The following is a 15,247-nucleotide window of genomic DNA, read 5'->3' as shown; positions in this document are numbered from 1 at the left end:
ATACATGTGTTGTGTTGTTCCATTCACTTCTTTAGGTTATTCGATAACTGTGAGAAGTGTGGTAATGAGAAGGTGCATGTCTAGGATTGGCTCTTGCTAGGAAAGACTTGGTTTTTAAACTATCAAATTTGACTTATCTCCCTTTGCTAGGACCCTACATTCACTTCTTTGTTTTTTTCTTTAAAAGAAAAACTGTGGAGAATCAAAATTGTTTGTCTTTATGATTGATTGATTCTTGTGAATGAATGCAAATATTATAAAATTGTCATAGCATGCCATGCATATATTGAAAGCATGTCATTTAGATTAGGTAAGAATGTCACTAGGATTATTGTATGATCACTCTTGAACAAGACCTACAACTTCCATTGATGGTCCCATAGCTTCCATTGATGGTCCCTAAGTGATAGCATGGTAAAGTTTCGAGCCAGTTCCTACCATGGCCACATCTCAAGGTACACTTTTTCATGTGGGTTCACTAGATGATATTTCCTTTTAAGGACAACTAGCTATGCATGACTTTTAGAGAGATTGTCCCAAGATGACTCACAAATGAGAGCATGTTTATGACGAGTGTTGAGTCAATGGTTACACATTCAAGATCATATCTTATTAAATAGTTTCCCAAGAAATGATATTTAAGCTAGAGATGATGGCCAAACGTTAAACGATCATTAGTTCGTGTGGAGTCTTGAGAATTAAGATTCACGAACTGATTGGATGTAATCTATGTTCTAACTAGTTAATCGTGGGACCCCAAGGCAATATGGTTGAAAGGTGTGAGAAATGACTGTAGCAACGAAAAAATATTTTTTCAAGGTTTTAATATAAGACATATACATCATATTGCATTCTTGATATGTTGCTAAAATGAAAAATATTTGCTTAATACAAAGATAGTAATTCGTGAATCTTTATTTTTTTCAGTTCAAATATGTCTCCTACCCCTTTTATTAGTATTCGTACTGAGAATAAATTAAATGGGGATAACTTTTGAGAATGGAAACGAAACTTGTTGATAGTTCTCAACTGTGAGAAACACAAATTCATTCTTGACGAAACGTACCCTCCTGAAGCTTAGCCTAAAGCGAGAAATCACTGGAGAGATTCTGACTCGATTGCTCGATGTTATATGTTAGCGAGCATGAGTATTGTGTTGCAAAAGCAATATGAAAATTTTTGTACTACCAAAAAGATTATGATAAATTTGGAGGATTTTCTCGGAGGCCAAGTCGCATTGGCTCGACAATTTGCTATTACAAATTTGATGAATTCTCAATAGAAAACTGACACCACGGTCAAAGAAAATATGCTTAAGTTAATAGGATTGTTTCCGAAAGCGGAGGACAATGAGGTTGAACTAGACGTGAACACTCGGATTAAAATAGTTGTCAAATCCTTAACTAATAAGTTTGTTGGTTTTAGTGCCGCTTACAACTTAAGGAATAAGACACTTACCTTGACTCAGCTAATGAAGGAATTACAATCCTTCGAGTTGATGTTGAATGGTGGTAAGTTGGTTCAGGAGAAACCTAAAGCAAACTTAGTTGTGGGTCCCTCATCCTCTAATGGGAAACAGAAAGCTAAGGGAAAGAAGAAACCGACTAAGTCTTTGGTTATACCTCGTGTGGATAGGAAAAAGACTAAGAAGTCAAAAGATCTTAAAAAAATCAAATGTTTCTTCTGCAACAGGAAAGAGCATTTCAAATCAAACTGCAAAAAGTATTCGGATTACCTAGCCAAAAAGGGAAAAAGTATGGAACTCTTTGTGTTTGAAACTTACTTAGTGGAAGAATCAATTGACAACTGGTTTATTGATTCTGGAGCCACTAACTATGTGTGCATTTCTTTATAAGGGTTTAGCAAAATGAGAAGTTTTAGTGACAAGAGCCTCTAGTTGTGGATTAGGGATGGGAGCTATGTTTCAGCCGAAGCAGTGGGAGAAGTTATTTTACACTTTGATAATTTTAGGAAGATTGTTTTAAAGAACATGTTTTATGTACCTCATTTTAAGAGGAATTTAATTTGTATAGCATGTTTATTTTATGACAGTTATATCGTGATATTCAATAAAAGGATTGATATCCACAAAAAATCATTCTTTAATCTATAATGGATGGATGGAAAACAATCTTTACTTTATCAAACCAAATAACTACTCAATACTTCAAACTGAAATAGTGAATAAAAAGCTTAAAACTTCTCACTCTAATGAGGGGTACCTATGACACTTAAGACTTAGTTATATTAACCAATAAATAATCACTAGACTCATGAAAGATGGTCCCTTAAGTATGCTTAAGGAAGTTAGTTTTCAACAATGTGAATATTACTTGGAAGGTAAAATGACTAAGAGGTCTTTTAATGCGAAAGGTACAAGGGCCAACCAACCTTTAGAACTTGTGCACATTGATGTATGTGGTCCCATGAGCATTAGTGCCTAAGGAAGTTAAGATTATTATTTGACTTTTATCAATGGTTATTCTCGATATGAATATGTGTATCTAATGCACTGCAAAAGTAGAACCATTGATAAATTTTGAGAGTTCCGTGCAAAAGTGAAAAAGTAATTAGGTTTATCCATAAAGAATCTTCGGTTTGACCGATGTGGGGAATACTTGTCTGATGAGTTCTTAGGATACCTCATAGAGAATGAGATTTCATCCCAATTGACTGTGCCAGGCACTCCACAACAGAATGGCGTAGCTGAGAGAAGGAATAGAACCTTACTTGACATGGTTCATTCACTGTTAAGCTATTCACAACTTCCTACTTCATTCTGGGGATATGTGATACAAATCGTTTGCTAAATTCTGAATGATGTGTCAACCAAGTCTACTTGTAAGACACTTTATGAATTGTGGCATGAAAAGAAACCAGCTTTAAATCACTTTAGAATATGGGTTTGTCCAGCATACGTTCTGGATAAGGATGCAAAAAAGTTGGATGCACGGACAGAATTGTGCATCTTTGTAAGATATCTGCAAGGAACAAAAGAAGGATTATTCTACAATTCGAAAGATAATACAATTAAAGTTTCTACTCATGCTACTTTCCTCAGGAAAGCTACATGCATAACTTTAAGCATCGAAGTAAAGTGGTACTCGAGGAATTTTTAGGTGCGGTAGAAGAATCACCAAATTCAATTCTTGAGAAAGTTGTAAAAAAGACCTACAAATGATCAGCAACATAGGGGGATCTGTCGTACTGGGAGAATTTCTTAGAAACCGAACTTCTTCATCTATGATGGTAGTATTTATAATACACTTGTAGACTTACTGATTTGAATTAAACTTATAGGGTATAAGTAGATCTACAAGAAGAAGAGAAATGCGAAAGGGAAAGTAGAAACACACAAAACTAGACTTGTAGGGAAATGCTACACACAGAAAGAATGCATCAATTATGATGAGACTTTTTCTCCGGTAGCCATGCTCAAGTCTATCCGCATACTCTTATCCATTACTGCTACTCTTGATTATAAGATCTAGAAAGTGGATGTCAAAATAGCATTCTTGAATGGCTATTTTGATGAGACTATTTACATGGCTCAACCCACTGGCTATGTTATCAAAGGAAAGGAGAAAAAAGTTTGCAAACTACTAAGATTCATTTATGGACTTAAGCAGGCGTCCCGCTCATAGAATAAAATATTTTATCAAATGATCAAGACTTTTGGATTTTAGCAAAATGCTAATGGACTTTGTGTTTATAAGCGTATAAAGGACATAAAGGTGGTCTTCCTCGTTTTGTATGTCGATGATATTCTATTTATCAAAAACGATGTAGGAGAATTGTCATCGGTTAAACTGTGGTTAGCTCAACAGTTTAGTATAAAGGACTTGGGTGAAACTAGTTATATTCTTAGAATTTGAATCCTTAGGGATCAAAAGAATAAAACGATACATCGATAAGGTACTTGAACATTTTGCAATGATCGATGCGAAGCCAGACGTTCAACCAACTGCATTAGGTTAGATAATTGTCTTAAGACAGCAGAAGAAAGAGAGTATATGAGTAAGATTCCATATGCTTCAGCAGTTGGAAGCCTTATGTATGCAATGAGTTGCACAAGTCCAAATATTTGTTTCATAGTAGGAATAGTTAGTCGATATCAGACGAATCTAGGTATCAAGTATTGGCAAACTATAAAGCATATATTAAGGTATCATAACAGAACTAGGGATTATATGCTTATGTATTTTGGGGAGAACTTTGCTCATGTTGGATACACAGATTCAGACTTCCAAACCTGTAAAGATTCGATGAAATCGACATTGGAAAATGTATTCACTCTAGGCCGTGGAGCCATAGTATGGAGAAGTGTAAAACAAACTTGCATTGCTGACTCTACTATGGAGGTCGAGTATGTAGCTACTTCTGAGGCAACGAAAGAAGCAATATGGCTTTAAAAGTTCTTAATCGATCTTGAAGTCATTCCTGGTATGGAAAAAGGTATAACATTGTATTGTGATAACAATGCTACAATAGCTAATACCAAGGAAATGAGATGTCACAAAAGGACGAAATACATTAATCAGAAGTATCACTTGATACAATAGGCAGTAGTTGAAGAAATTGTAGATGTGATAGAAATAGCTTTTGAAGATAACCTTACAGATTCGTTTACTAAGACTCTTGTAACTAGGAGTTTTATCAAACACGTTTAGGATATGGGAATGCAAAACATGACACATTTAATTCACTAAGGCAAGTGGGAGATTGTTGGGAAATGTGCCCATATTGTAATAAACATGTAATTGTTTTCTATTTATTTGAATGATAAATAAATAAAGTTAATTTCACATTTCACTATTATGTCTTTTTTATTTCTGTCTTTTATATTTTGCATACATAGCGAAATTGTGACAAGCAAATATTAGTTCATTGATTGTCTAAGTTCAAACTAAAGACAAGTGACATTGTAAGAAAGTTTACATTGCGAGAAAGACAACTTACTTCAATAGATAATCTAAATGAGTCTGTAGTCCCGTAAAAGAATCAAAGTGAGCATTTGATTCAAATACTGAGAATGATAAATTGTGACAAGCAAATATTAGCTCATTGATTATCAAAGTTCGAACTAAAGATAAGTGACATTGTAAGAACGTTTGCATTGCTAGAAAGACAACTTACTTCAATAGATAATCTAAATAAGTCTGTAATCCCATAAAAAATCAAAGTGAGCATTTGATTCAAATACTGAGAATGATTATTATGTCGTCTACAATTCCAAATGGGGAGATGACTAGTCTTGGCTATCGGAGTAGTTGACTCCATGAAAGAGACATGGATGTATTCATTGTTAGAATGATACATTGGATTGGATCCAAGATGAATTAATTCTGAATCCGTTTGTGAATTAATTCACTAGTGATGTTTATGGTGTGATTTACCTCAATCTTAAGTTAGTCACTGACCATGCGTATGCAACGCATGTGTTTTGATATAAATGGAGGCTTGTGCTCTAAAGATGATCAAGCTTATAGCCAGTATGTTGGGTACATGACTTGTGTATGGCATGAATTTATTAGCAACTGTGGAATTCATAGCTCAATTAAAGAGTTAATTATATCCTCTAATTGACATTGTGTGGATTGATAAATATGGAACATGACCATGGGTTGTTTGTTCTCGAACGAGCAATTTATCAAAGTCGTTTGTTAACAGTGATCATATTAATCATTAAGAAGACACAATGGTGACAATGAGATAAAACAGGATTGTATTGAGTGAATGAATTTAACTCGAAGGAATCAATGATATCATATGAGGGTAACACACTCATGACAAGGTCATTAGACAAAACAGTTGGATGAATTTTTTCGTAAAGAGTATACAATAAGGAGTTTTCAATCATGGTACATCTCGCGGACTAACTGCATGATTAAGTAATTGCGAATTATCGGAACGATGCTTCTAGACATAATTGCAATTACTAGAGCATAATTGTATATGTCCGATTGGTCCCTCCGCTAGCTTAACAAAAGCTCAATCGGATTGCATTTGAATCAAAAGAAAATTCTATGACTTCTGAAATAATTTAACTAAGTCAATTTATTCGATGTGGAATTAAATTAGGTGGTTGTGAGAATTATTCAACTAGAGAATTTGATTAAAGAATTTTCTTGAAAAATTAATTTGGAAAATCTAAGTGATTTTTGGAAAATTTAAATTTAATCAAGTAAATTTAAATTAACCAAATTAATTAAAATTTATATTTTTATTTGAAAATTAATTTTCAAGTCAGACAATTGGCCCAATCGGCAATTGAACTTGAAAATTGGACCTAAGATCATAAATTGGGCTCGAGAGTCCAAAATCGAGACCAAGACCCAAAAACTTGTCGAACCGGGTCGACGGTCCAACCGGTGACTAAATCAGACCGGTCGGGTCATCATTGACCCAAACTGAACCGGTAGTAACATAACCGACTCATTGTGCCGTAAAGGTGTCGCACTTGCATCACCAAACACGACGGTGCCGGCGGCGTTCTGGTGGTCGACGGTGGTTGGTTTTCGGTAGTTGAATAGCGGAAGAGTTACACTCCTACTAGGACTATACTAGAGAATTTAATTTCAGTTTAACTATTCCAAAAATAATATTATTTTAATATTTTAATATTAAATTTAATTTAATACTTATCTTAATAGTATTTTATTAATTTAATATTAAAATTATTATCTTAATATTAAATTCAATTTAATTTTTATCTTGTAGTTAAATATTCTATTATTTTAATAAGATTTAATATTAAATTTAATCTAATATTTATCAATTATATTAATTTAATATTAAAGTGATTAAGTTTAATTATAGTCAAACTCTCTAAACTCTCCCCATATAAAAAGAGTATTGAGTCATTATTTTACACACTTGAATTCAAGAGAGGGTTATAGAGATGAAATTCTCCGAAGAGATTATTTTTAGAAAATTTCTAGAGATATTTTTATGATTTACAAATTGACCCAAAAGTTTAGAGAAATTGCGAAATTATCCCACTGCTAATTTATGTAAAAAAAATTCTAATTCGGAGCCAACCCACACTCAACAGACATGAGTTTGAGGATAGCGGAGAATACTACTCAGTTGAAGTGCTCATCCTAGATGAATCGAAAAGGTACAATTTTGATTAAGTGTTTATTACTTTAGATATCACAACCAAGATCTTGTTTTGGAAAAAAAATTAAAAATTTTGTTTTCCCTAAATTTACTTTCCACTGCATTTTCCATATCCGTTTCTTTCAACAAAGATACCCTAAAGTTCAACATCAAATATTGAACAAATTCCTAATCGACAAGTATACCGAGGACCCATGCCCCTCTCTGATCACGTATAACCCCTTCGGTAAAGAAAGACCTTACACCAGGCTTAACAGAACCTTCATAATTGAAGACATGCCTGTTATTTGACAAAGGATTATCTAGAATAGGAACAAGTTTTTGATTTGATTCTTCTTTGTGAGCCAAAAGATATACTTTGTCAAAATAATAGAAACATTTATAATCTTAGAAGAGCTCCAAGAAAATCCTTGGAAAATGAAACAATTTTTGTTCTTCCATAATTGCCATGCAAACAGACCAAAAAGGCTCGGCCAACTAGTGCCATCATTGGAAAACCATACGTTACAACTTAATTTAAAAATTAACCAGTCAAGTAACTCACATGAAGAGAAACTATTTTACTGATTGTGTGGAACAAGTTGTAACCAAACATTTTTGGAATAGAGCAATTTCTAAGCACATGCAAAACATATTCAGAATGATGTCGACATAATAGACAAGAATTGTCTTGTCCAATACCCCGTTTTACACGCTCCACATTAGTTAGAAGTCTTTGTTTGAGGTAAGCCAAAGGAAAACAACTCTTTAGGTCCCTTAAATTTCCAAATAGGCTTCCACGACGAATCTTTTGGGTGCTAAGAACTCTCTCGAATGAACCTATAAGCGCTTTTAATAGTGAAATTTCCTGTTGACATAAGATTCCAAATGATCCTATCCAAACCTGCTAACAGATGAGGAGTTGGTATGCTCAAAATACGCCTCACTATATCCTCTGAAAGCCAGACCCAGAATAACTCAAGATTCCAAGTACCTTATTCTATTATCATATCATTAAGCATGCAATCTAACTTAATATTTATATGCGAAGGTATGTAATTCACAATAGGCCCTAAATTAAGGATCCAAGGAACCTTCTAACATCGAATAGACCTCCCATTCCCTACTGACCAAATTAAATTCTCACAGAATAACGATCATCCCTTTGACAGTGCCCTCTAGAGAAACAAACATCTGCCTCTTGAAATGTTACTTGGCATCCTCTTTTTCATACCGTACTTACATCGAAGGACATGTACCCACGGAATGTCATCCTTTGAGGTTAAAACATACCCTAGTTTCATAAGAAAAGAGACATTTTTATCCTCTAAGTGGTGAAACCCAAGGCCTCTACAAGCACGAGGTTAACAAACAGAGTCCTAGCTAACTAGAGCTATCTTTTTTGAGCCATTTAAGAGCCCCAAACGAATTGCCTAACCAAACGTTCAATCTCCGCACAAACTCCTTTGAGGATCATCATGGATTGTATAAAATAATTTGGGATAAACACGAGCAAAAAATGCGCTAAGGTAGCTCGACCTACAATGGAAAGTTTTCTGGCATTCTAATTAAACAACTTACTACGCATTTTTCCACCACAAAACTCAAAGTACTCTTAGTAACCTTTTCATGAAATAAAAAAACTCCCAAGTAAGTCCTGAGATTTTTCACCCTTTGAAAACCAAGAAAGTTGCTTAACCTATCTCCTATAGTCTCATCCACCCTACGAGAAAAAGAAAATATTTGTCTCCAAGCATTAATCCAATGCCCTGAGAAATCACAAAAGTTATCAAACGTCTCCTTAAGAATCTGAGCTTGTTTTATATCAACTTTAGCAAATACAACCAAATCACCTGCGAAAAAAAATAAGATAGTACTGGACCTGTTCAAGATAAATGTAAAGGGCACCATCTATTACCAGAGATAGCGAAATGAATATTATGACCTAACCACCCCATACTTAAAACAAATAGATACGGGGACAAAGGACATCCCTGTCGAATTCCTCTAGCTGGTTTAAATTTCTAGGTAGGGACCCCATTCCACAACACCTGCATGGTGGATCCCGTGATTGCAGACATAATGACCTTCTTAAGCAAGTTCAAAATACCTGCAGCTTGAATAGAAACATCGATAAAATCCCACTGAATCCTATCATATAACTTTTCCAGGTATATTTTAATCGCCATCCACTTCCTCTTTTATATATTTCATTGAGTGAATAACCTCCTGTGCTATAATAATATTGTCCGAAATATTCCTTCCCTCCATGAAATCAACCTGTTCTTGTGCAATAATTTTAGGGAATATTAGCTTGAATATATTAGCAATGATTAAACACCTTTTTAACTTATTCACAGATACTATCTCCAACAATATCCCATTGGCTCTAGAAAAAAGCGCACGAAAGCCACCACTTCCTAGAACTTTAAAAGAGGTCATATAAAAAAGCCTTTTTAATTTCTTCATCGGTAATCACCTTTCCCAGGAAATCTTGATCAATCGATTCAAGTTGTGGGAAAGATCGAGGAGGTAAACCCTTCATAGGTGTCGACATCTTTTTATACAATTGTTGGAAATAAGTAATCGCCTTAGATTTGATATCATCTGGATCATACATCCACTCACCATCTTTATTATGAAGGCCATTAATACGATTGAACTTCCTCATTTGAAGCATATAACTATGAAAAAAATCTAGTGTTACGATCCCCCAATTTAAGCCAATCTCACTGATCTTTTTGTTTCCACAATATCTCTTCATGATGTAAAACCGACTCCAACTCCTTTCTAACCTTCATCTCAATGTGAGTGAAATAGCTCGAACCAGAAAAGTCTAACGCATTTTGGATCCGGGACAAAGAATTAATCAATTTCTTTTTTTGAACCCTAATATGACCATAGATTGATTTATTCCATTCTCTGATATTATTAGTAAAGTAAGAAATAGAATCAACTATATCCCCATCAAAAGTCCACTTTCCTCTAACAAACTCAGAGGAACTTGGATGTTCAGTCTAACCAGCTAGAAAGCGAAAATGACTACCCCTAGGCAGATTAATATTCAAAATAAGAGTTAAGCGAAGAGGTCTATGATCCAACTTAAGTCTTGAAAGATGAGTAACCACACAATTAGGAAAAACCTTCACCCATGCATCATTTCCAATTGCCCAGTCCAATCTTTCACTAATACTCCCTCTATACCAGGTAAAATGAGGACCCCTAAAACCTAGATCCTACATCCAAGCCATTTATATCAAATCTCCAAATAAAGGACATCGTCTTTCTAGAGAGCTTCATTCTTTCTTCTCATTAGGGGAAAGAATGACATTAAAATCCCCAATTGTTAAAAAAGGAACAGGCCTACTTGGTATGGACAACTTCAAATCATTCCACAAAAGCTTCCTTCTAATCTTATTCAGACTACCATAGACAAAAGCAACGGATATGTTATGAGATTGAGAACTATTGTGCAAGCAAACCAAGACAAACTGTGGATGATTATGGACAACTTCAACCCGGACCTAATCCTTCTAGCCAATCCAAATGCCCCCATAAAAATCGATCGCCTCTACTCAATGAGAGTTTTGGAAACCAATTTGGAAATAATAACATTTTCCTTTAAACCATTAACCTTCGATTTCAATAAGCTAACAATATTAGGCTTGTGTTCAGAATTGATTTCTTTAAAAATCCTCATAAATTTAGTGCTAGCACACCCTTGGCAATTCCACAAAAAAATAGACAATCTATAATCCATAACAAAAAAGATGAAAAAAAAACCTGACATATACTGTCAAATGATATCATCCACTTTTGACTACTTTCCAGTTACTTTCAAACTTCCATTTTCAGCCTCATGTTCAAGTTGAATAGAGATGAGTTCAACCATATTATTAACTTCTAATAAAGGAATCCGAGAGCTTTCTAACAATATGAAACGAAACCCCAACCACAAATTATCGTATTAAGCTTCTCCCCAACTCTATCATCACAAATTTTGTCCCCACCATAACGCCTTGAAGAAACAATGACACTGCTATCCGAAGCTTCAAAACCATTGAGATTAGGAACACGTAGATTAGGATATGAATTTTCCTTAAAAACTATCATCGAATGCCTATTTGGATCCAATACTTTGTCCTTCGGGTTTTTTACCCAAATAGTATAGAAAAAAAAATACTGAAATAGGATGTCAGAAAAAAAATTTACCAAAATAGGTTACTTTTTCATTGGAGCCTATTAGATAGGTGCCAATGAATAAAATATAATTTTATACTTTCCCGAGTCCGTATATAACTCATATAATACATAGTATTGGCGCCTATTTGGGAGGCGCCAATGGTGGTGCCTATCTGGGAGGCGCCAATGCTCTGATTTTTTCGGGTTTAGGGTTCTGTTATAAATTTAGGATTATGTTATAAATTTTTGTGTTTGTAATTATTTAAAATTTAACTTATTAGTAATAAATTACAAAATTACTAATAAGTTACTAATAAATTTATAACATAATCCTAAATTACTAACAAATTAATTATAAAATAATTACAATACTCATACAAAAAATTACAATATTACAATATATCCCGACATTACAATATTCATACAAAATTACAATATTACAATATTCATACAAATTATTTAAAATTTAGGATTATGTTATAAATTTAGGATTATGTTATAAATTTTTGTGTTTGTAATTATTTAAAATTTAATTTATTAGTAATAAATTACAAAATTACTAATAAGTTACTAATAAATTTATAACATAATCCTAAATTACTAACAAATTAATTATAAAATAATTTCAATATTCATACAAAAAATTACAATATTACAATATATCCCGACAGTACAATATTCACACAAAATTACAAAATTACAATATTCATATAAAATTGAAATATTTTTTTGTTATTAATTATTAATTATAGATTATCTATATTTAGTATGAATATTGTAATTTTTTTGTATGAATATTGTAATATTATAATTTTGTATGAATATTGCAATTTTTTTGTATGAATATTGTAATATTGTAATATTATAATTTTGTATGAATATTGTAATGTCGGGATATATTGTAATATTGTAATTTTTTGTATGAATATTGTAATTATTTTATAATTAATTTGTTAATAATTTAGGATTATGTTATAAATTTATTAGTAACTTATTAGTAATTTTGTAATTTATTACTAATAAATTAAATTTTAAATAATTACAAACACAAAAATTTATAACATAAATTTCATTGGCGCCTCGCTATAAGGCACCTTCATTTGCGCCTCTCTATGAGGCACCTTCATTGGCGCCTACCTGATAGGTGCCACCCGACCCGTTGAGCGTATTTTTTTAAAAAAATTATTAAAAAAATATTTTATTCAAAAAAAATTTATTATTTTTTTATTCATTGGCGCCTATCTAATAGGCTCCAATGAAAAAAGTAACCTATTTTGGTAAAAAAATTTTCTGACATCCTATTTCAGTATTTTTTTTTCTATACTATTTGGGTAAAAACCCCTCGTCCTTCAGTACAACCTCCATCTCAATATGGCCATCGAAAGTCGGATTAAAATGAGTAACAGTCATGCCCTGAGAAACACCTAAAACTCAATCTCCTGCTACACGATCATTACCCAAAACAAAATCAACAGCTGAGGGAGAATAAGGAAGATCAAAATCTGAGTGTTTCGGTTTGTCTCTATTTTGGTCCATCAAACCATTCTCCTTCAAAGCCCGATTCTGAACAAGCGAGCCCAGTTCTGCAGTTTTAATGTCTTCTCTAGGTTGGGTCGAAACCCTTTGTCCGTCCTTGCCACACAAAATTGGCAGCATCCTTTCTTATTTTTCAGTTTAATTAAATTAAAAAAGCCCAACTCATTCATTTGGGCATTTCCCTTGCTTTGGGCCTTAGTACCAATAACAACCCATTTCAAATGAATACTTTCCCACCCGGCCTGTTGACTACCAATAGGCCCTATAGTCCCTTTTTTATTCCCCTGGCCCACGTTAAAGCTTTGCCCAGATTTTACCTTAGCTTTATTAAAAATATCTCTTCTACCACTGCCCTTACCCCTTCTAGTAGAACGATTCTGCTTAATGTTAGGATCCACAAAATCCTCTCCCCCCAAATCTTTGCCATTTTCTTCTCCATCAACTAAACTCAACACATTAAATCAGGACTTAACAATCTCATTTCCCAGATTTTCCGGTCCACCCTAGGATTTCGCTGTTGCTTTCTCTACCACCATCCATAGGCCATACTCCCCGAACCTGTCTGCACCAATGACAAGTTATATATGTTATGTTGATTAAATTCTAGGACTATTTTTCATTTATTAGAATTAACTTTTAATGTTATTACACGTGATTTTATATATTTTTTAATTCATTAAATAATATATTTTTATAATTTCTAATATATATTTATACTCATTGAGGATTAGTTTAATTTATAGTAAAGGTCAATTAATTTTGAAAAAGTAACTGAGAAAATAAAATAATGTTTTAGAAATAATAAAAATAAAAAATTGAATTATATAAAATTATTGAAATAGTATAACTATATAAAAATTTAAATATAAAATATATTTACACTAAATTAATGATCATATTTAATATAACAATAAAAAATAATTGTTAATATTTGATTTTATTTTCATAACGTTTTTTACTTGCACCAAACAAATAATGGATAAATAAAAATGGATTTAAGATTGTTTGCTTCGCATAGTGTAAACAACTTACAAAAAAATTTAAAATATAATATCATAATATTATATTGCCTCATCTTCAATTAAAATAATATTCTCTCTCTCTCTAGTGCCATTGTTGTTTTAATATGATTCGATACTATCTTTTCGAAGAATCATTGCTTGCTTCATTCTTTTTTATATAATTCTAACTTTTTATTGCTTAAAATCTCTAATTTTTATTGGTAATTTTTCCTTAGAAGCTACTTGATTGAATATACCTAACTATTGGATGTTAATTGTTATATAACTTTAATACTAATTAAGTGATAACTAATATGTTTAGAGTTTTATTCAATTAATAATTCTATTTTACATAAATAAAATTAACACATTTTAAAAAAATAAAAAATCATTTTTAAAATAATTTCAAATTTAAATTATAATTATTTTTAACTAATAATTCTAAATTAAATTATAATTGTAATAATCATATTTTATGCTAAGAGTTCCATTCAAGTAATAGTTTTATTTTAAAATTGCAACACTCAGTTTACATTAAAAATTTTCAAAATAATAATTGTAAATTAAATTATAATATTTTTGAATGTATAATAATCATAAATTTTATTAAATTATACTTATTTTTAAATACATAATTATCTCAATTTCTATTTTATGTCACTTTTTTAACTAATGATTCTCAATGAAATATTATAATTATTTTAAATTTCAATTTATTATTATGATAGAAAATAAAAAAAAATATTTCTGTTGGTTCAAAATTTTCTCCAAACTCATCTATATATTATAAATAGGTCAAATTCGATTCTAACTGTAGCGACCTAAAAATTTTAGCACGGACGCTAATCGAAGTGATAATTGAAAATTTGAAAATAGAGTCTTGACTTTATTTTAAAAAAAAAGTTGTCACCGATCTTTTTTTCTTTAGGTGTAATTGGACACCTACAAAATACTATTTTTAGAAAAAAAATTTATTTTTAAACTTTTCTTAAAAAAAAGGAGGTAATTTTAGGTCTACATTAAAATCCAGAGAAAATTTGAGTTCAGGAGTCGGTTACGCGCGAGGAAGGTATTAGCACCCTTGCGACACCCAAAATTGGTATCTCGTTAAGCGTGCGTTGTCTTAATTTTCAAAAATACGAGTTCAATTTAATGTATGATCATGATCTGATTTTTTTTAAAAACCAGAATTTTCATATTATCGTAGTATATACATTTTAAAAAAATAAAATTTCGATAATTTACAAATAATCACAAAAATATTTTTTTATTTCAAAACACGAGAATTTTTGAATTTCTCGATTTTTAGAAGGGTATCCCGTATTTAACACGAGCCAATGATATTCACCCAACATAACGATGAAATCAACGACTTAGTGTTAAATTGGTCTGTTGCCTTATTTATGAAAATTATCTAAATTAAAAAT

Source organism: Gossypium hirsutum, chromosome D09, assembly GCF_007990345.1.
Source record: "Gossypium hirsutum isolate 1008001.06 chromosome D09, Gossypium_hirsutum_v2.1, whole genome shotgun sequence".
NCBI lineage: Eukaryota > Viridiplantae > Streptophyta > Magnoliopsida > Malvales > Malvaceae > Gossypium > Gossypium hirsutum.
The sequence above is the reverse complement of the archived record's forward strand: the minus strand, read 5'-3'. Positions refer to the sequence as shown.